This window comes from Macaca fascicularis, chromosome Y (genome assembly GCF_037993035.2).
Source record: "Macaca fascicularis isolate 582-1 chromosome Y, T2T-MFA8v1.1".
In the NCBI taxonomy this organism is placed as follows: Eukaryota; Metazoa; Chordata; class Mammalia; order Primates; family Cercopithecidae; genus Macaca; species Macaca fascicularis.
The window spans coordinates 11,595,998-11,620,240 of record NC_132903.1 but is presented as its reverse complement, the minus strand read 5'-3'; positions in this window follow the sequence as shown (position 1 = coordinate 11,620,240).

Sequence of the window (24,243 nt, the reverse complement as noted above, 5' to 3'; positions counted from 1 at the left end):
AGACATTGATTATTATACATGGGTTTAGGGCAATATTTGAGATCACAAATCCATATGGGCATGTAGGTTTCAGAGGGTTTTGCAACTCTGAGGTGTACCATATAAAACCTTTGGATGTCAAAGAGTTACATACAACAACTCAGGAAACATGAGATTGTGACACTTGTATAGACACCAAGCCCACAGTTAAAGATGTCAACCTCAAAGGCAAATAAAATTTGGCAGATTACTAGTCTTGTTACCCAGGTATTGAGGCTTTTTGGCTTAAATTTCTTCCCAAGGGTGCATTGTGATATATCGCTGTGTTACAATCATAATGAAGTGATTCCTCTGCCTGGACCTTGGCAACAGGTGATATTGTCACATATATCTGGGCCTATAAACTAGGTGATTTGTCCCTCTTGCCTGTGACCTGTCCTTGGAGGACATTAAAGTATAAATATTTGACTTAACATCTAGGTAATGTGATTCTTCTATTATGCCTGGGTCCTGCCCATCAAAGAAATTGTGACATACTGCTAATGGGAAACCTGGATGATGTGACTCTCCTTCATATCCTAGACTCTGTTAAGATAAAGGATTACTGCATATTGCAGAGCCCAGCACCTATGTGGGATAACTCTTCACCTTTTCTTTCCTGTATATAGTGTTCTTAATGGCATTTGAAGCCGTACCCAGGTGATGTGACTCTTCGACCAGACCCAACCTACAAATGAAATAATACTGTATCACTGGTTCAGCACACAGGTGATGCAACTCTCTTGCTTTATCTCTGCTCACAGGTGAAATTGTGACATATATCTAGGTTAAGCACACATGCACAATAGTAACTCATGTCTGGACCCAGCTGGTAGAAATATTTTGACTCTCATGGCCAATCTCACGGCCATGAGTAAAGTCTTGGGTTTTTCACTTGTATAATGTTAATGAAGGATTATAACACCCAGGTACATCATACAAAGAGCCTTAATGGTCTCTGGTACAAAGTCTTAACAGTACAAAGAGTGTCATAAAAGAGACCAGCAATGAGGTGACACGTGACTCTTGAATGCACACCTAGCTGACATGATTGTCATTCTCATACATAATAAAAGTTAGAAGTGAGATAGTAAATCTCACACGTAAAAAGGAGTTGAAGATTGAAATAATTGTTCTCTTACATGCATCTGATTCACAGATGATTTGGTAACATTTGAACCATGATTCAACATGCCTGCAGCTCTGTGACTCCCCTACTGGAACACAGTCTTCCAGTGGATTGGGATTCTTAAGCATGGATCTTGCTTATTGTTGAGATTGTGACTCCTCTACTTTGATCCAACTCATAAAAAGAGTTGACTCACATACAAAAAACCAGGACTCCTGTGGGATGTGAAACTTATTTCTGAACCTTTCTGAGAGTGTAACTGGAAAAGGTAACTTTGCCCAGCACGTAAGTAATTTGACTCTCTAAACCCAGACCACAGAGGAAACTGTGCCATATGTGAAACAAGCACCTAGACAATATGTAACAATGTTCTTGACTCAGCCTACAAAGGGCATTTATATATATCACTGGGATTATTACCCAGGCTACATGATTTACTTGCTTGAAACTTGCCTAGAAAGGGAATAATGTCTTTTTTTTTTTTTTTTTTTTTTTTTTTTTTTTTTTTTTTTGAGACGGAGTCTCGTGCTGTCGCCCGGGCTGGAGTGCAGTGGCCGGATCTCAGCTCACTGCAAGCTCCGCCTCCCGGGTTCACGCCATTCTCCTGCCTCAGCCTCCCGAGTAGCTGGGACTACAGGCGTCCGCCACCTTGCGGGACTAGTTTTTTGTATTTTTAGTAGAGACGGGGTTTCACTGTGTTAGCCAAGATGGTCTCGATCTCCTGACCTCATGATCCGTCCGTCTCGGCCTCCCAAAGTGCTGGGATTACAGGCTTGAGCCACCGCGCCCGGCCGGGAATAATGTCTTATCTCTAGGTTCATTATATAAGTGATGAGACTCCCATATACTGCCTTGAGTCATCACTTACATTGCATTGTCACACATAACTGGGCACTTTATCCTGGTGATGTGATTCTCCTTTTTGGGTTCTGCAACCAGAAGCATTGTAACAAGGGACATAGTCCCACAAAATTGGACCTAGCACACATATTATGTGACATTTCTGACAGGACCCTGCCTACGAAGAGAATATTGGAATATTGCTGGCCCATAATTTAGGTGATGTGGCTCTTCTGCCTGCTTCATCACCACGGAGGGAATTTTAACACATACCTAGGAATGGCTCACAGGCTTCATAATGACTCTCATATGTGGACTCAGCCAATAGAGATTATTTTAATTTTTGTAACTTGGCTTAGGGACTTGCATGATATCCTGGATTACCTTTTGTACAAAAGTCACAAAAGATTGCAACACACAGACATATTTTACAAAGTCTTTGGGTTATACAGGGTCAAAACAGGGCTTGGCACCCAGGCAAAATTGTGAGTCTTGTACACACACCCAGCTGATGTAATGACTGTCATCATCTCACATGGATGAAGTCAACTGTCACACATGAAAACAGAACCTGTGTAGTATTGTAAATCTCACCTTTGGAATTTTCTTACGATGCAATAGTGATATAAATTTTTACCAAACACCTCTTCAATTGGACTATCCAGACTTATTCCTGCCCATGTATTGGATTGTGATATCTACCTAGGCTAACATCGAGGGGATGTGACTATCTTGCCTGGGTCCTTCTCTCAGAAAAGATTGTGACATATTACTGGATCTAGCACCCAGGTGATGTTACATTTTTGCCTGCACTATGCACACCAAAATTATTGTGACATATTTCTGTGTCCACCTCATAGGTAATGTATCTCTCCTCTTTAAAAATGTGCCCTGCACAAATGAAGAATAGTGACATAATGCAATGTCAGGGACACAGGTGAGGGTACTCTTTGGCCGGAACTATGCTCAATGGATGACATTGTGACATATCTCTAGGTTATGTGGCTCTCTTGCTTGGGCTCTGCCAACCTGGAGTGTGACATATTTCTAGGTCAGGCACACAGGTGATGATACTCTTTTGCTAGGGCTATGGTTCCTAGAGGACATTGTGACAAATCCCTAAGCCTATTACCTAGGTGAAATGACTCCCTCCTTGGGCTCCAACCACATGGAGCATTGTGGCATAAGCAGAGAACCTGCACCTAGGTGGTGTAAGTCTATTGTCTGGATGCTGTCATAAGAGAGCCTTGTGACATATCTCACGACTCAGAACCCAAGTGTTATGACTTTTCTGCCTGATTTCTGCCCATATATTTCATGTGATATATTTCTAGGGAACTACCCAGGTGATATGACTATCCATGTCTCCCTGATCACTGCCTACTGAGGACACTGGAACATATCTCTGCGCTCATGACCTATGTAATATGACTTTCTTCTTTTTCTGTCTGGGCCTTTAAAAGGGTGGGGTTTTGAAATATTTCTCAGCCCAGTATTTAGGTGATGTGAGTCAACAATTTTTTTTGTGAACCATGCTCACAAAGCAAAATTTTGATCTATTGCATTCAGATGATATTACTCTTCTGCCATTGTCCTAAGAGAAAATTATTGCACACTGGTGTCCACGGCACCCTCATGATGCTACCGTCTTGCCTGTGCCAGAGTCTCAGTGGTTATTTTGAGATATTCTCATCCCTTGGCTAAGTTTTTCCACATGTATAATTGTGTCATATTGCTCAGTCCAGCAAGCAGTTAATATGAGCCTCCTTCATAGGTTCTGCTGTAGAGCACATTGTTACATATTGCTTGCCATATCACCTGAGTGATGTTACTCTTTTTCCTATATTTTTGCCAACAAATTGGATGATGACATATACCTTGCTTCAGTTCACAGGTATGATGGTCAAATTTATATTGGGATTCAGCCAATATAAGATCTTTTGGTTGTCTTTGCTAGGTTTAGGGAAATAGGTAAAATCCTGGATTGCATATCTCTACAAAGCTCACAGAAGTTTACGACACTAATTTATATTGTATAAACTCCTAGGGTGGTACAGAGCATTTCCTAACAGTGTCCAGCAAGAAGTTAGGATTGGGGATCTCAATTACACACCCAGGTCAAAGTAAGAGTTGTCACCATCCCACATTTACAAAGCCCAGCTTCTGAGGCATAAAGCAAACACCATTTGCAGGTAATAAACTTCCTCTGACCCCCCAAGCAGGAGGCAGTTAAGCACTTGTGGTAGGACAAATGTTAGTCTTAGACCCATATAACTAAATAGAATAGTAAGATGAACTCCCCACATTCTTTGGACTTGCACCCTAATCTTTCTTGCTCCTGCAAAGAGACCTTGGCTGCCTTCAGCCAAACAATCTGAAGGAGTGGAAACTCTCAGGCCTTCCAAGGGAGTTTGTGGCAATTACTATAACTGTCTTCAATATTTTTCCACCAGCCTGATTAAATTCCTACAGCATTATGCCATACAGCTGGGCCTAGCACTGAAGTTTCAAGACTTTTCTGTTAGGGCCCTGACTACAAGGAGAATATTGGAATATTGTTGTCTTGAGAATATTGGAATATTTTTATCTTAGGACAAATAAGGAGTGATGTCCAGGATCTCCTTCTGATATAAAGGTCACAGAAGATTACAACACTCACAAATATTTTATAACAAACTTGGGTTGTATAGAGAGTGTATTAACAGGGCCTAGCACACAGAGAAAATTACAAGTCTTATATGCATATCCAGCTGACAGTAAGGACTTTCCCCATCAAAGATGGATGAAAGCAACTTTCCTACATGAAAACACATGTGTGGTACTCTAAATTTAATCCCTAGAACTTTATTCCATCATCACTGTGAAATAAATTTTTGCCAAACACCTGTGTGGTTTGACTCTTTAAGCTGGGTCAACCTTTTGACATATGACAGGGCATATTATTTATATGATATGGCTCTTTTTTTAGGGAAGTGCCTACTTGAATAGTGACATATTGCTAGGCCAAATATAATGTGATAGTGCTCTTTTGCCATGGCCATGCTTTCAAAAAGGCTTTGTGACATATCTCTGAGCCTATCACCTAGGTGACGTGACTTTCTTCTTGGCTCTATCCAAATGTGTTGGGAAACCAGCCCCACAGCACCCAGCAGGTACTCTGAGGCTGGCAGAGACAAAGTAGTTAGAAAGAGACAGAATAAGCATTTAAAGGTGGGTCCAGGGGACCAGAGAGTCAGAGGCTTGCTCACGTCCCGGAACTCTCAGGATCTACCCAATTTATTGTTTTACAAGCTCTTTGTTCTTAGGGCAGTTGGGAGGGAGAGGAAGAGATGAGGAAAAGGATTAATTGGTGAAGGAGAACTCGTGAGTCATTCAATAAGATATATAGCAGTGGCAGTTTCTGTGAATTTCTTTGAGAAAAGACATGTGTCTAAATTACTTAAGATCTTTAACTTAGCAGAAGTCAAATGGATGGAAGCAGGTTTCAGGAGTAGTCAAGATATTTTACACTGTCCACATCTTCAAGAGAGTGTTATCTACCGGAAAAACCTGTGGAATGCCTCTCAACAGTTATGCTGTCAAGATATAAAGACATGAAAACAATAAGGAGACTTTTCTCCTCAGCGGCCACCCGTGGCTTCCCATGGGTGTCTCACAGAGGGGAGGCCAACGCAGCGGGCACACCAGAAAGTTTCTTTCCCATGGGCCTCTTTTTTTGTCATTATTATTATTATTATTATTATTATTATTATTATTATTATTGAGACGGAGTCCCGCTCTGTCGCCCAGGCTGGAGTGCAGTGGCCGGATCTCAGCTCACTGCAAGCTCCGCCTCCCGGGTTCCCGCCATTCTCCTGCCTCAGCCTCCCCAGTAGCTGGGACTACAGGCGCCCGCCACCGCGCCTGGCTAATTTTTTGTATTTTTAGTAGAAACGGGGTTTCACCGTGGTCTCGATCTCCTGACCTTGTGATCCGCCCGCCTCGGCCTCCCAAAGTGCTGGGATTACAGGCGTGAGCCACCACGCCTGGCTATTATTTTTTATTAATATTTGCTATTGCTATCATGGCTCATTCACGGTGTCTGGTTTCTCTCCCAAGGTGCCCTACACATCTATAGACTACAGTAAACAGCATAAACATACACAAACCGAAGTAAAATTTGCAATTGTTGATCCACCTATGGTTCTAATCCACTTTAAAGGATTGGTATGAGAAAGGCCATCAGCAGTTCTAGCAAGAATATCAGCTCCAGGCAACACGATGAGATGAGTCTGAGATGCCTCAAAAACTTGTTTTTTCAGTTTAGTAATATTTAATGTTAAATTAACTTCTTTTCCTGGTAGCTGATGTCTAATCATCTCCCAATGATGTTCGGTGGCATTATAAGAGACAGGAATAATACAAATTCACAAGTATTCCAGTCACATTGCATTTGAATTCTATGTCCCAACCTCATAATCCAATCTGTCATCCAAATTACTGTTTGATGGAGATCATAAATTTGATTTGCCAATTTTGATCCATTTCACTTTGGGAATTCCAAAACTTAGAAGAGTATTTCTTCCAACTATCCACAGAGCCTACAGTTTAAGTAGAAGAGTGCAAAGCAACACCAGCAGCTGCAGCAATAGCTGTGACAGCTATAACGTCCATGACGACGGCTATAAAAGTAAATATGAATCTCTTTGATCTACTAAATATTTATTTTAGTACTTCATTGATAGTATGTATGGAGGGAGAAGCCTCCCAAGGTCTATTGACAGAAACTGGTATCCAAACTCCTTCTCAGACCCTAACCAGTAAAATGCTATTATCTTTATTAAAGGTAGAATTAATGCAGGTAAAAAGATGACAACTATGATATGATATGGTTTGAGAGTCAGGTAGAATATTAAATTTTCCCACTGCCAACATAAAAGGAGGTTTAACAAAACTCTGTAATAGGACCATCCAATTAGAGGTCATGGCTACAACAAACGAAGTTTTTTACTATGGGGCTCTGTTTTATATTCTCCTTTCCAAATCCAAATCGGCATTTCAGCCATCATTAATTTCCATAACTCTGGATGTTCTGGACTTATAATTAGATCAATCAGTTTTAGGCTTGGAGGAGCCATACTGTTCTCCTCCCACTGAACAGGGTAATTTGTTTCAATTCTTCCATTTAATTATGCTGCGTTATCTGGATAGTCATTTGCAAAAGGAGTCTCTCTACAATCTTCATGCTGTACAGTACAATTTACTGCAAAGCTTCCCCTAGGGGTCCAATCAATGATGATTCCATAGGAATTATTTTGCAGTACAGCAGTGCTGTTTGCAATACAATCTTCCCAGCTTAGCACACCTACCTTTCCAGATAATTTAGTGGCCTGCGTAGGGCAGGGCTCCTTATTATGTTTAAATTTATTAATCTGGTGATGTGTCATAACATCACTGTGCTCAAGGTATTTAATAGTGTTCAAAGATTGAAATGTTCTTTCACAGATTGCATGAATAGAGGTTTTGATCCATTATGTGCAGGGACATGAACCATCCAACTTTGTTTACTATCATTTAAACATCCTGCTGCCAGCCCCAGGCAGATGGGAGGAAAATGATAACCAATGGAAACATTCATTAACAGTCCTTCCTCCTCTGGATGAGTAAGAACTTTGTTATCTGTTGGTCCAGGCATCCAGACACTATCATTCACATAAACCTCCACCAGTGGGTCTAACGATGTAACAGGCCTAATCAGTGGTGGGAATTGGAAGTAGACCCAATAAGTGTAATTTTGATCTGCCTCAGCTATTGAGAGAGTAATCGCCAGGGAGATTACTGCCATCATAGCTACCATTAGATTACCGGTGGTCAGAGACTTATTCTGAGACCTCAGATTCTCTTCTGCAATGTGGGCTTGTCTCTTCATCTGCCCCCAGGTTGGTGGAGTTGCTTGGCAAGTCTTACTGGTTTCCATCTGCTCAACAGAGGTGTTCATCTGAGCCATTTGAGGAACTGAGGGTGCGGGGATGTTCCAAGGTCTTTTACTCTTTCATGGATTCTGGCTCCTGGTACAGCTTAAGATGTCTTGTGGGTAACCAGAGAGAAAGCTGATTCTTTCCTGGTGAAATAAAAGCAAACCCTCAAACCCATGTAATAATTCTGCCCTTTTCCCAGGTTTTGATTCTGGTGTCCTCCCCCTACACATGTTTTCCCTTATTAGAATTTGTTTTTGACCTGTCATATGCTGCTGTGCTGCCATTATAACCTGATCTCTAGATAAATTCAAAAAATTTAAAGTAATAAAAGCAAATTGTAGCTGCATATGGGGAGTAGAGTATTCTCTGGTTCCCCCCTCTGTCTTTTGTTTTTGCAATTGAGATTTTAAGGTTTGATTAGCCCATTCGACAATGGCTTGGGCTTGAGAATTATAGGGTATACCAGTACTGTGCTCAATGTGTCATTGTTGAAGGAATGCTTGTAAAGATTTATTACAATAGCCTGGGCCATTTTCTGTTTTAATTTTTTGTGGGATGCCCATGGCAGTGAAACAGGAAAGTGAGTATCTTTTAATATGAGCAGCCACCTCACCTGTTTGGCAAGAGTCACCTAAAAAATGGGAAAGTGTATCTATAGTAACATGGACATATGAAAGTTTCCCAAATGAAGGTATGTGTGTTACATCCATTTGTCACAACATACTGAGGGTTAATCCCCAAGGGTTAACACCAGTTTCTTCATGTGGCAGTTGTAGTATCTGAAACTGAGGGCAATGTTGCACACAATGTCCTTTGCCAATCTCCAAGTAATTTTATATTTTGTTTAAGTTCTGCTGCATTAACCATGTGTTAGGGAGTGAAAATCTTGGGCATTCATAAAGCACAGTGGAAACTAGAACATCAGCTTGATCATTAGCCCTTACAAGGGGCCCAGGAAGATAAGTGTGTGCTTGAATGTGCATAATATAGAAAGAAAAACTGCTATCATGCACTGCCTTTTGTAAAGAAAAAACAGCTGACAGAATTCTTCATCCACAAGATATTTAATAAGTGCAGTTTCTATATATTGAGTGGCTTGAACAATATAAGCTAAATGAGAGACAAATATTACAGGTTGCTTAAAGTCTTCTAACACAGCTATAACCATCTGTAATTCAGTCCTCTGTGATGATTGAAAATCAATTTGAATAATTCTGTTTTTAGATCCTACATAATCTGCTTTTCCATTGCTAGAGCCATCTGTAAACTCCGTGACTTCTCCGTCCAATGGAGTACTATGCGTAATTTTTGGAATGACCCATGTTGTTAGCTTTAAAAACTGAAAAATTTTATTTATTGGATATTGATTGCCAAGAACTCCAGTGAAGCCAGCTAATTTTTTTTTTTTTTTTTTTTTTTTTTTTCTGTTTGATTGAATTAACAAAGGCTTGCTGAATCTGATTCATTGGCACTATAATCTTACCTGGATCTGAGACACAGAGTTTAACAACTCTAAGGTGAGATTGCCCAGTCAAGACTGACATCTGATCCGAGTATACTGTGAGTGTTCTAACAGCATTGCGAGGCAGAAAAGACCATTCAACTAAGTCTTCACTCTGAACTACAACCCCTGTAGGAGAATGGAGAGTAGGGAACACAATGAACAGTAATGGTAAACCTGAGTCTATTCTATTAACTTAAGCCTGTTGTATTTTTTCTTCAATCATTTGTAATTCTTTGGCAGCCTCAGGAGTCAGTTCTCATTTACTATTGAGATCAGGTTCTCCTCTTAAAATGGAGAACAGATTAGACATAACATAGGTAGGGATTCCCAAAATATGTTGAATCCAATTGATATCCCCTGATAATTTTTGAAAATCATTTATAGTTTTCAGAGAGTCTTTTCAAATTTGAACCTTTTGGGGTTTAATTGCTCTTTCATGAACCTGCATTCCCAAATATTGAAAAGAAGTGGCAGTTTGAATTTTATCTGGTGCTATGATCAATCCAGTATTGGTTACCACCTCCTATGAATATGAATAACACTGGAAAAATCAGTCTCGATTTTCGGCCACACACAATATGTCATCCACATAATGAATTATATACAAATCAGGAAACTGATCTCTCACAGGTTGAACAGACCTCCCCCGCAAATGTTTGACAAATAGTAGGACTATTCAACATACCCTGTGTCAGGACTTTAGGACTTTCCAATGATATCTATCTGTGCCTTGTTGTTCATAGCAGGAATAGTAAAAGCAAATTTCTCAAAATCAGACTTTGCTAGAGGAATATTAAAAAAGCAATCCTTCAAATCTCTAATTATTAATGGCCAGTCTCTAGGAATCATGATGGGGGATAGAAGCCCTGGCTGCAGGGCCCCCATCAGCTGGATGACTCCACTGACCACTGGTAAGTCGGTCAGCATGCACCATCTGTCAGTTTTTTTCTTTACTACAAACACTGGCAAATTCCATGGAGAAAATGTGGGTTCAATGTTTCCTTTGTTTAATTGCTCTTTGACTAATTCCTGAAAGGCCCCTAATTTTTCCTGAGAAAGCAGCTACTGCTCAAACCAAACAGGATTTTGGATCTTCCATTATAAGGGAATAGGACTTGGAGGCTCAACAGTGACTGCCCCTAAAAATGATAACCTAATCATTTTTCATCATTTTTAAAAGTATGGGTTCAATAATTCCCATCTCCTGTTTTCCTAGGCTTTTTTCTAGGAACATAGACCATGTTTGATATTATTTTTTGACTACCTTGACTGTACCCTGTTCTTGAGTAGGGTGTGAGGTGATTTGTTACATTGACATAACATTATCTATGAGGTGAGGGCACTTTACAAACTGTGCCCTATTTCTCTTGTCCTTTTGTTTTAGGAGAAAGTTAAATAGATAGAAACTGACCTGGATTACTCTGGTCTGAACTCAGATCATGTAGGACTTTAATCTTTGAACAAACAAACCCTTAATAGCTCTTACAACATTAGGATGTCCTCATCCAACATTGAGGTTGTAAACCCTGTTGTCGATATGGACTCCAGAATATAATTTTGCTGTTATCCCTAAGGTAACTAATTCCATTGATCAAATTGTTGGGTCAGTGTGTGTCAACTCGTCTAGACTGCTGTGGTCTTAGTTTAGGTTGTTCGAAGGTTGAATTATGCTCCAAGGTCACCCCAATCAAAATTTTGTATGCAGGGATAGTACACTAGGGCCTGTAGGCTTTTTTGAGATTTTACTTGCATTAATGAATTAACGCTCTTTTTATCTTATTTGTTTATATTCACCTCTTCATGGATAGGTCAACTTCACTGATAAAAAATGAGTGACAGCTGAACCCTTGTGTGGCCATGTATACAAGACCCTAGTTAGGGAACATATGTTAATACTACCTTTGAACAGTCAGGATTCAGCCGCCATTGAACTTATATCACTGGGCAGGTAATGTCTCTAATATTGGTAATGCTAAAGGGGATGTTTTGGTAAACAGGTGGGATAAGATTTGTCGAATTTCTTTTAGTTTTTGTAATATTTCCTTAAATCCATAACTGTTTTGGATTAACAGTTTAAATAATAGGACCATTAATAATATATTGCTTATTAATATGAGGCTGCTAAATGTGAGTGGATTATTCCAGTCTGATATAAGCTTATGCATTGGAGAATACCTTCCTAATACTTATATTGACATAATTGCTTCTTAGGATATATACTGCTTGTTGTACTGCTAAATTATTCTTGAGCTCTTACATCTCATAAAATTTGTTGTGAAATTTTCTGGGTATAAAAAATGTAGTCCATTTCCTGCCAACTCTTGAGCTACATCTTGACCTAATATTTGTATGTGTATACTCGTGCTTACTCTATAACCTTTTTAGGGTTTGCTGAAGATGGTGGTATATAGGCTGGGGGCAAGAAGTGGTGAGGGATATTGGGGTGTATCAATTATAGAATAGGCTCCTCCAGAGGGATATAAAGCACCACCAAGTCCTTTGAGTCTTAAGCTGTTGCTTGCAGTATTCTGGTGAATGGTTTTATTAATGTAACATATACCCCTTCTGCATAACGTCTTAACTAGAAATAACTTTACACAGAGAACTATAGCAAGTCCCCCAAAACCTGATGAACTATTCAAGAACACCTAAAACAGTGCACCCACCTATGTGGCAAAATAGTGGGCAGATTCCCGAGTAGCTGTGAAAAGCCTACTGAGCCTAGTGATAGCAGATTGTCCAATACAGAATCTTTGTTCAACTTTATTTATTTATTTATTTATTTATTTATTTATTTATTTATTTACTTACTTACTTACTTATTTATTTATTTATTTATTTTTGTTGTTGTTGTTGAGACAGAGTCTCGCTTTGTCGCCCAGGCTGGAGTGCAGTGGCCGGATCTCAGCTCACTGCAAGCTCCGCCTCCCGGGTTCACGCCATTCTCCTGCCTCAGCCTCCCGAGTAGCTGGGACTACAGGCGCCAGCCACCTCGCCCGGCTAGTTTTTTGTATTTTTTAGTAGAGACGGGGTTTCACCGTGTTAGCCAGGATGGTCTCGATCTCCTGACCTGTGATCCGCCTGTCTCGGCCTCCCAAAGTGCTGGGATTACAGGCTTTCAACTTTAAACTTACCCACAGAATTACTTAATCTCCCTGCAAGTTTGTTAGTCTAAAGAGGGACAGCTTTTAAGATCTTAGGAAACAAACCTTCCCAAAGAGAGTAACAGATAGAAACTTAGTTCAACTTTAAACTTATCGCAGAATTACTTAATGTCTTGTAAGTTTGTTACTCTAAAGTAGAACAGGTCCTAAGACCTTAGGGAAGAACCTTCGTACATTAGAGTTTAGGGCTAAGCATAGTGGGGTATCAGATCCAAGTTTGGGTCTTAGCTATTTTGATATTAAAGCTACCTTTGTCGTATACTTTACTTGGGCAGGAAGTTTTTGTTTGTTTGTTTGTTTGTTTGTTTTACAATTTATATGGAGTTTAGTTTTATTGAGGACAGACATTACACACTCTTTATGCAGAGATCTAATAGCATGGGTTGATCATATGGCCCCAGTAGCTGACATGAAATTGAACAACCATAAATATCAGTATAGTTTAATCTTTTATTTATTACTAAATACTCATCACTGTTGTTTCTTGTAGTGGTGTGGTTGAGTAAAGTGTTTTGAGCTGCATTTGTGCATGTTTGATATTTGTTTCTTTTGATCCAGGTGATTTAAAGGGCATTTTCACTGGGGCGGTGATCCTTGCATATGTGATCTTACTAAGACCTAATAGAAAGTCTAGGACCAAACCTATTTTTTATGGGGTTATGCAGACCCATCTAGACATTTTCAGTGTCTTGCTTTGAAATATTTAAGTTACATTAATCATATAAATACTTGAGACTAAAATTAGCATATGAAAGGAAAGAAGTAAATATAAATAGGTTTTTACACTTCTGGGAATTCAAGGTCTTTAAAGTTCAATTAGAAGAGGTGTGATTGAGAGGATTATTCATAATTAGAATGTAATTGATTTAGGGTATAATAAACGGGGGAGAGCTTTTAGAAGGATATATTTATGGTGTTATATTAGTATTACAGTGGAAGTTTAGATATTGTGTTTATTATATAAAATGGAGGTTTGATTTGGGAGGCCTTAAGATTTTTAGGAATATTACATCAATCAAGGAGTAGTTGTTTGGGTATTCACAGTTAAAGTATGATTTTGGGACTCTGACTGGGTTGCATTTTAGTCTTTTGTTTTTGGTATTTGGTAACAGTACATTTACCTAGGTTGGCAGTAAAGTCAAAGATGGAGGGAGGAGAAGTTTGTGCATTTAATCAGAAATAGTAAATTTAAAGTGTGCTTACATGCATGAGTGTACATGCGTGAGCATACATGCCTATTGTTTGTTATGTCCTTCAGGAATTAATTAAGAACTTATGGTTATTATGCTGCCAGAATATTTAATATATGCTCAGCTTCTACAGTTGATTTGGCAGGAATCAAATCTGAGCTCATCTACAGCTGATTCAGCAGGGACCAGGCGTTCCCCAATGGTGAGTGATAGCATACCCCAAAGTTAAAAATACGAAATGAACAATAGTGCTCTCCTGACTGTTTAATAAGGGGTAGTCAGTAGTCTACTGAGATGTGTTATTTCAGGGTGATGTGTGAGCAATGTTAGTTTAATGGACCTGAAGTAAGAAACAGATGCCAGGCATAGTTTCAAAATAGTCACTCCCAAGTGTTTTGGCCCAGAGCAAGGAGAACAGTACTCCTGAGTGTGATGATGATTTCACAGAGGGTGGTAGATTTAGAGAACAGAATTTGGAAGGGATATCTGTGTTGACAAGTGATTGCTTGACTGAAATATGCTATTTCCAATGAATGAATATATGCATCATGTAATATTAAGGATATATATTAGGATTTACTATTCATATGGATTAGATTTGTATTGGACAGTCAATAATAGATGTACCATAGGTGACTAAAGGAATGTTAATACATGCTTATACATTTATGGACAAGATTAGTAATGTATCCTCATCTATGAATTTACTATGTACCCACTAAACAATTATAGTACTATATATTATTCATGTGGGTTAGCAGTAATGCACGAAGTACACGCAAAGCACTAAGGTGTTGGTGCTAGTTGGTTAAAACTGACATAGTAGTTACAGCGTGTGCTGTGAAAAAAATCAGAGAGTAGTTTAATTAGAATTTTAGCTTTGGGTGTTGACAGTGAGGCAAGAATTCTATTTCCTTGGGTGGTTCTGGGGAGGCAATTCTCCATTTCTGGTTTGCAAGACTAGAGTATTAAATTATACTACAATAGCCTTTTCATTTAAGTAATTTATTTTCAGTTAGTGAGGTGAGCATGGTGTAGAAGTACATGATAGGTGTTGTCTACCTGATGGCAAAAAAAGTGTATCCAACTGGCTACCTTTTGATACATGTGAGTGTAAACAGGTAATCCACTCAATTCAAAATATGCATTGACTTAGTGGCTGGAATATTTTGCTTTGTTGTTTAGATGTGTGAAGTAAGGAAAAAACTGCTAGAGTGAGATTGGAGAATACCTGAGTCAGTATGCTTCCTAGTTTGTTAGAGATAAATCATAAGGCTGTATGAAAACAAAAAGTACCATTCTGACTTAATGGAGAGTGGGTTATTACAGGGGTTGATTAAAGTGTAATTATCTGAGTTGCTCAGGAGTTCAGACTAAAATAGTACTAGAGTTATTAGAAAAAGGATAAGAAAAATTAAACCTAGAATATCTTTGATTTTATACTAAGGGTGGAAAGTGATTTTTTTGGGGGGTCTGAAGAAACACTTCAAGGGTTGTTAGATCCTGTTTCATGTAAGAATAATAGGTGAACAGTTGATAGAGTTGTAATGTTGAAGGGAAAGTTGAAATGGAAGGCAAAAAATTGTGTAAGGTTGGCTTTGTCAACTGAGAGTCCACCTCAGATTCATTATACAAGTTCACTTCCAATATATGGAATGGCTGACAGTAGATTTCTAATTACTGTAGTGCCTCAGAATGATATGTGGCCTCAGGGGAGCACGTAGCCTAATAACACTGTTGCTATAGTTTCAAATAGGAGGGTAATGCCAATATTTCAGATTCTTAGGAGTAGAAATGATCCATAATATAAACCTCAACCAACACGTGTGAAGAGGCAAATGAAAAATATTGAAGCATCATTGGCCTGAAAATAGCAGATATTTCAGTTGTAGTTTATATCTGAGCTGAACAAAAGGCACTTGAGGTGTCTGAGGTGTCTGAGGTGTCCATGGCCAAAAATAATCCTTTAATGATCTGGAAAATTAGGCAGTCACCAAGAATTGACCTGAAGTTTTATCATGTAGAAATGTTAGATGGTGTGGGAATATCAACGAGTGAGTAGTTAATGATTTTTATTAGCAGATGTGTGTTAGGGTATTGGTCATTTGAGTTCTTACAGTTGTTGAAGTACAACAATGCTTCTTCATATCATTTGTCATGGTTATCATCCATGTGAGAATAGTGGCATTTTTACTAAGTATTCTCTTTTTTATAGAGTTTGTAGGTTTTTCTTTGAATCTTTCTCCTATTTATGGAAACCTGGGGCTAATTATTAATGATGCTGTGGGTTGTGGTATTGTGTTGAATTTTGGTGAGGGTTTCATGGGGTTAATAGTCTTTTTGATTTATTTGGGTTGTATGATGGTTGTTTTTTGGTTGTACTATGGCTATGGCTATTGAGGAATATCCTGAAACATGAGGTTAAAATATTGATATTTGAGGGACTTTATTATTAGAATTATCAATAGAGATTATGTTGGTTTGATGAATAGTTGAGTATGATGGCGTGTTGGTCACAATTGATTTTTTTTTTTTTTTTTGAGAGGGAGTCTCGCTCTGTCTCCCAGGCTGCAGTGCAGTGGCACAATCTCAGCTTACTGTAAGCTTCACCTCCTGGGTTCACGCCATTCTCCTTCTTGGCCTACTGAATATCTGGGACTACAGATACCCGCCATAATGCCTGGTTAAAGTTTTTTTTGTATTTTTTTTTTTAGTAGGAACAGGGTTTCATCGTGTTAGCCAGGGTGGTCTCGATCTCCTGACCTCATGATCTATCCACCTCAGCCTCGCAAAGTGCTAGGATAACAACTGTGAGCCACTGCGCCTGGCCACAATTGATTTTAATAGCGTAGAGAGTTGGATAATTTTTGAGGGTAAGGGAGCGGGGTTTATGCATGAGGATTCTGTGGGTGTGGCAATCTCATCCAGGAGATGGAGATGTAGGCCAAGAACTCAGGTATTGAGATTTTTGGCTTAAACTCTTTCCTGTGGGTGAATTGTGACATATGGCTTTGTTAAAATCATAATAATGTAACTCTTCTCCCTGGGCCCTGACAGTAGGGGATTTTATCACATATCTCTGGGCCTATAACCTAGGTGATTTGTCTTTCTTGCCTGTACCCTGCCCACAGAGGAAATTGTGAAATATCATTTGAAATAACATATAGGTAATGTGACTCCTCTCTCCTGCCTGGGTCTTGCTCACCAAAAAAAAAGTGACATACCGCTGATTGCAAAACGTAGGTGTTGTGACTCTCCTTCATATTTTAGACCCTGCCAAGAGAGGGTTATTACATATTGCAGAGATCAGCACCTAGGTGGTGTGATTGTCCTCTTTTTCTCATTCCCTAACTATAGAGGACATGGTGACATACTACTTAAGGCTTTACCCAGGTAATGTGACTCTTCTGACTAGGCCCAGCTTACAAATGAGATAATATTGTATCACTGAGTCAGCACCAAGGTGATGTGACTCTCCTGCCTTTTCCCTTCTCACAGTTGAAATTTTGACATACACCTGGGTTAAGCACACATGCAGAATAACTCTCATATCTAGACTCAGTCAGTAGAGATATTTTCACTCTCATAGGAAGTCTCATGGCCATGGGAAAAGTCCTGAGTTTTTTTACTTGTGTAAATTTCACAAAGGATTATAACATTCAGGTATATCATAGAAAGCCGTAATGGTACTAATAGTGTCATAACAGAGACCAGCAATGAGGTGAGAATGTGACTCTCATATGCACACCTAGCTGATGCGATTGTCGTTTTATCACATGAACAGGGCCTTGAAATAAGGTACTAAATCTCCCACATAAAAAGCAGTTGAAGGCTGAAACATTACTCTCATACATGGATATGAATCATAGGTGGTTTGGTAACATTTGAACCATGATTCAGCACACTGTGTTGCTGTCACTCCCCTACTGGAACACAAACTTCAAGTGGGATTAGGGGTCTATGCATAGATCTCGCCCATTTTTGAGATTCTGGCTCATCTACTTTGACCCAATTTATAGAAAGTTTTGACTCACGTACAAAAAACCAGGACTTGTGTGGGATGTGAAACTTATTTCTGAACCTTTCTGAGGGTGTCCAGGTAACTTCACCAAGCACATGAATAATTAGACTGTCTTTTCTAGGCCCAGACCACAGATGAAATTATGCCATATGAGAAAAAAGCATCTAAGCAATATATAACACTTTCCGTAGCTGTGCCTACAATGAGCGCTTTTATATGTCAATGGGACTGTCACCCAGGTGATATGAATTATCTGCCTGAAATATGCTTACAAAAAGAATTGTGTTCTGTATTAGGGTTTATCACGTAAGGAATGTGACTCCTTTCTACAGCTTTGGCCCTGCACTTACAGTGCATTGAGACACATAACTGGATACTTCACCCAGGTAATGTAATTCTTTTTGGGCTCTGCCAAAAGGAAGCATTGTAAAATATCACTTGGCTCAGTACCTAGGTGATGTTTCTTTGCTTTTGCCTGGGCCCTGACCACAGGGAGATTGTTGTATATTGCTAGAACCAGCTCCAAGTTGAGGTCACTCTCCAGCCTTGCCACTGCACATAAAGGCCATTGTGACATATATGTAGGCCACTTACCTGGATGAAATGAATCTCCTCCCTTGCCAAAGTCCTGTCTACAGAGGGGGTTTTTATATTTCACTGAAATTAGCATCCAGGTGATGTGACACTATTCTGCCGGGGTCAGTCCCACAAGGTGGGTTGTAATATCTCACTGGATACACACCCATGTAGGTGATGTGTCTTTCTTGCCTTCTCCCTGCTCATGGGTGACATTGCACCATGTAACTGAGACTATAACAAAAGCCTAATATCAACTCATATGGCTGGAGCCAGGACAAGTGCGGGATTGTGACTCTTATTCTTAACCTTTGTACAAGTATAATTGTGAAATCTACCTTTGCCCAGCTCCTGAATGATTAAATAATTCTGCATAGGCATAGCTGACAAATGAGATTTTGACAAATACCCGGTGAATCACCTTGTTTATTTGACTGTTCTATCTTAACATGTGTTCGCGGGGGGAATTGTATCATATTTCTGGACCAATCATCTACGTTACATGACTCTCCTATCCTGATTCCTTTGATAATTGTAGCTTTTCTAAACACTGCATCAAAATGATATTACTCTCTTTCTTGAGCCCTGTCAACAGGAGGCATTGTGACATATTTTTGGGCCCATCATTAATGTGATATGACTCTCCTTTCCTGGCAGGACAATGCCCACAAGGGACATTGTGCCACAGAACTGGACCTAACAAACAAGTTATGTGGTATTTTTTACAGAAACCTGCATACAAAGAGAATATTGGAATATTTCTGGCTCAGCATTTACATGATGTGTCTGCTCTGCCTGCTTCATGACCACAGAGGAAATTGGAACATACACCTAGCCATAGTTTATAGGCATGATAATGACTCTTATATGTGGACTCAGCCAATAGAGGATATTTTGACTCATACCTAGGTTTAGGGACTTGTGTGATGTCCTGGATTACCTTGTACAAAGGTCACAAAGTATCACAACACTCAAATGTATTTCACAAAGTCTTTGGGTTATATAGACAGAGTCAAATCAGGACTTAGCACACAGGTGAAAGAGTGAGTCTTGTATGCACACCTAGCTGACCCTAAGGACTTTCCTCATATCCTATGGATGAAACAGTCACACATGAAAACAGGACGTGTGTGGTACTGTAAATCTAATCTTTGGAGTTTTCTAACAATGTAATTGAAATATAAGTATTTGCCAAGCGTCTGTGCAATTTGGCTCTCCAGACATGTTTCAGCCCATATATGGTATTGTGATATTTACCCAGGCCAACCTCCAGCAGATGTCTCTCCTTCCTGTATCTTTCTCTCAGTAAGGATTGTAACATATTACTAGATATAGCACCCAGGTTATGTAACATTAGTGCCTGCACGATGTCCATCAAAATTATTGTAACATATGTCAGTGTCCACCTCATAGGTTATGTAACTGTCCTCTCTGGAATGAGCCCTTCACAAAGAAATAAGTGACGTGTTTCAAGACCAGGCACACAGGTGAGGGAACTCTTTTGCCAGAGCCATGCCCAAAGAAGGACAATATGACATATCTCTGGGCCTATCACCTAGGTAATGTGGCTCTCCTGATTGGGCCCTGCCACCCTTGTAAGTGACAAATTTCCACATCAGGTACACAGTTGATGGTACTCTTTTGCCAGGGCTATGCTTCAGAGAGGACATTGTGATATATCTCTGTGCCAATTGCCTAGGTGAAGTGACTTCTTCCTTGGGCCCTACCCACAGGTTCAGCAATATGTCACAATCTCTCTGATGGTCATGGCCCTGACAAGAGAGAAGAAACATCCTGGGTGCTGAGCTGGTGATATGTCACAAAGCATTATACTTGCAGAAACACCCCCCCACCAAAAAAAAAAAAAAAAAAAAAAAAAAAAAAAAAAAAAAAAGAGTCACATCATCTGGTTTCAATACCCAATTATGTGTTAAAATATCCAATAAGTGCAGGATCAAGGCAGTAGAAGAAAGTCTTATCACTTACATGATGGACCTAGATCAAATCCAAAATGCATTTTGTCAGCAGGGTTTAGGCCAAGATTTACATCAGCTGGGTGCTGTTCTCACTGATATATACAAGTGCCCTATGTTGCATTGCCAAACAAGGTGTTGTACATTGCTTAGGTGCTTGGGGCATGTATGTTACAATTTCAACTCTGGGCCTGGAAAGCAGAGTCAAAACACTCAGATGCTAGGCAAAGTTACACTTTTTAATCACACATTTGAATGTGTTCAAAATAATTGTCAGTCTTACACAAGTCCTGGCTTCGGGTATGAGGGTCAACACCTCCTATGAGTTAGGTCGAAGTACAGGAATCACAGTCTTAACAATGGGCAAGATGCATGTATACAGCCCCAATCCCACTTGAGATTGTGTTCCAGTAGGAGTATCAAAGCACCACAAGTCAGTTGAATCCTGGTTCAAATGTCACCAAACCGCTGTGGATCAGATTCATGTATGAGAGTAACAATTTCAAGCTTTGACTAGTTATGTGTGTAAAATTTAGTGCCTCTTTCATAGGCTCTGTTCATGTGTGACAATTACAATTGTGTCAGTAAGGTGTGCAGTCACAGTTGCGCTTGGTTGCTGGTGCCTGTTATAAAACTCTTTGTACCATTCAGGTTTTATGTAATATGCCTGAGCAGCATACTTTTCTGTGAATTCTTACATGTGGGGGATCTAGGACTTTAACCATGGCCATAAGAGTGGCTGAGACTCAAAAATATCTCTTTCAGGTCTGGGTATAAGAGTTATTATGCATATAAGCTTAATCCATGTATATGTCAAAATTTCACCTTTGCATAGAGAAAAGGCAAAAGAGACACATCATCTGATTGCTGAGCCAGGGATAAATAATAATCTCCTTTGTAGGCATGATCAGTTAGAAGAGTCATATTACCTGGGTACAGTCTGAAATAATATGTCATCAAGCCCAATGAACACACGGTTTAAAAAAATAGTGCAGGCCAGGCGCGGTAGCTCAAGCCTGTAATCCCAGCACTTTGGGAGGCCGAGACGGGGGGATCACGAGGTGAGGAGATCGAGACCGTCCTGGTTAACATGGTGAAACCCCGTCTCTATTAAAAAATACAAAAAAACAGCTGGGCGAGGTGGCGCCTGTAGTCCCAGCTACTCGGGAGGCTGAGGCAGGAGAATGGCATGAACCCGGGAGGCGGAGCTTGCAGTGAGCTGAGATCCGGCCACTGCACTCCAGCCTGGGCAACAGAGTGAGACTGCCTCTCAAAAAAAAAAAAAAAATAGTGCATACTCACATCCTCTATATGCTGGGCTCAGCAGTATATAATAATTCCCTTCATTGGCATGGTTCACAATAAAGAGAAAAATCACAACCCCTAGGTTTTGCACTCAGTGATACGTCACAATTTCTTAAGTGGGCAGGATCCAGACAAGAGAGGAGAGTCACATTACCTCGATGCTATGCCAAGAGATATGTCACAGTCTCCCCTCTTACCAAGGCATTGGCAGGAGAGACATATCGCCTAGCTAATAGGCTCAGAGATACGTGATAATATCTCCTGTTGACAGGGCCTAGAAAAAAGAGTGACATTATTATAATTTCAACCCAGCGATATGTAACAAAGTACCCATGGAAAGAAATTTGATCCACGAAGTTTCAATACCTGGGTAGCAGGCTCAGTGATATGACACAATCTCCTTATCTTTGAGGGTGACACTTTCATCTTTAGCTGAGAACATAAATCACGGTCAAAATCTCACATGTGCACTGGGCCAATGTATGACACTCTCCACAACATCTGAGGGCTTTATTAGACCTGCAAGACAGTTGCAAACCTCTCTGAGGACTACATGCTCATATGAACTCACAATCTTACAAATTTCCTTAAACTCAGGTTTGATGGTCAATACCTCTTTTACAGGCAGGGTTAAGGCAGAAGACCCATTATTATGCATTTGTATGGATCCAAAAATGAGTCACCATTGCACCTGTGGCAAGATCCACATATAAATGTCACAATTCCAATTTTGTTCTGTATTCCCTTGTTACACTCTGGACCACAACAGTGGGCTTTGTAAATGTGGGATGGTGACAATTTTTAATTTTTCTGGATGTGTGATTGAGACTCCCAACCTGAACTATTTCTTGGCCCCTGTTATTAAACTCTCTTCCACAAAATATAAGTTAGTTTTGTAATCTTAGCTTTGTACATATATGCAACCAAAAACCTTACCTATTGCCCTAAGCCTAATGATGAGAGGCAAAACATCTCCTATTGGCTGAATCCCAATAAAAGTTTGATCATCATGCCTTTGAACTGAAGCAAATATATGTCATAACACATATGTGGGCAGAAAACTAGGCAGGAGGGTATCATCATTTAGATGCTGTGCCAGGCAATATGTCAAAATGCCTTGTCTAGGGAGGAAATAGAAAATCAGGTCACGTTAACTGGGTGGCAGACCCAAAATATGACACTATCTCAGATGTGGAAAAAACTCAGCCAAGTTATGAGAGCCAAAACATATATAATGGACCCAAGATATGTTAAAATACCTTTGGTGGTTTCAGCATGGGCAGGAGAGTCACATAATAGGGGTGTTGGGCCCAGCAATGTGCAACATGTGATAATTTCCTCTTTATGCAAAACCCAGGCAGAAGAGTAACATCATCTGGGTGCTGGGTCCTGGAAAAGGTCAAAAGTTCTTTTGTGTGGGTATGGTTTATGGAAAAGAGGAGAGAGATATATCCTGAGCGCTGGGCTCAGCAATATGTCAACAAAAAAAATCCTATTGTGAATACCAAGGCATAAAGAGTCACATCACTTAGGTCATGGAGTCTGGGGCATGTCCCAGTGTCTCTAGTACGCAGGGGTCAGGCAGACAAGGAGAGCTATATCACCTAGGTGCCTGGCTAGGAACATGTCACAGTGTAACATGTGGGCAGAGACCAGGCAGAAGAGACACATCACGTGGGTGCTGCGTTCTGAGATATGTCATAAGGCTCTCTTAGAACAGCACTCAGGCAAGACAGTGATCACCTAGGTGCAGGTTCTTTGCTTATGCTGCAATGCTTCATGTGGGTAGGGTCCAAGGAAGGAGTTACTTCACCTAAGTTGCAGACCCAGAGATATGTCACAATGTTCTCCATGAAGCACAGATCTGGTAAAAGAGTACCCTCAACTCTGAGCCTGATCTTGCAATGTCACTATCCTCCTTTTTTGCAGGGACCATTCCAGAGAGAAGAGTTACATCACCTATGAGGTGTACACAAAAATATGTGACAATAATTTTTGTAGGCATGTCAGAGGCAAATACGTAACATCACCTGGGTGCTAGGTCCAATGATACGTTACAATCTCTACTGAGACAAAGTTCTAGGCAGCAGAGTCACAACACCTTGAGGTTGGCCTAGGTAGATATCACAGTTCCATATATGGGCTGGAACTTTTCTGGAGAGTCAAATTACACAGCTGCTTGGCAAAGATTTATATCAAAATGACATTGTCAGAAAATGTCAAAGGTGAGATTTACAATACCACACATATCCTGTTTCATTTTGACAATTGGCTTCATTCTTCTGAGATGTTCTTGCTGTCAGATAGGTATGCACACAAGACTCACAAATCCACTAATACGCTGAGACCCACTTTGACTCTGTCTGTACAACCCAAAGACTTTGAAAAATATGTGTGTGCATTATAATCTTTGGTGACTTTAGTACAAGAAGTGATCCAGGATAGCAGACATGACCCTAAATGTAGTTATGAGTCAAAATATTGTATATTGGCTGAGTCCACATATAAGAGTCATTACCATGACTGTGAGTCATGCCTAGGTATATGTTACAATTCTCTCTGTGGT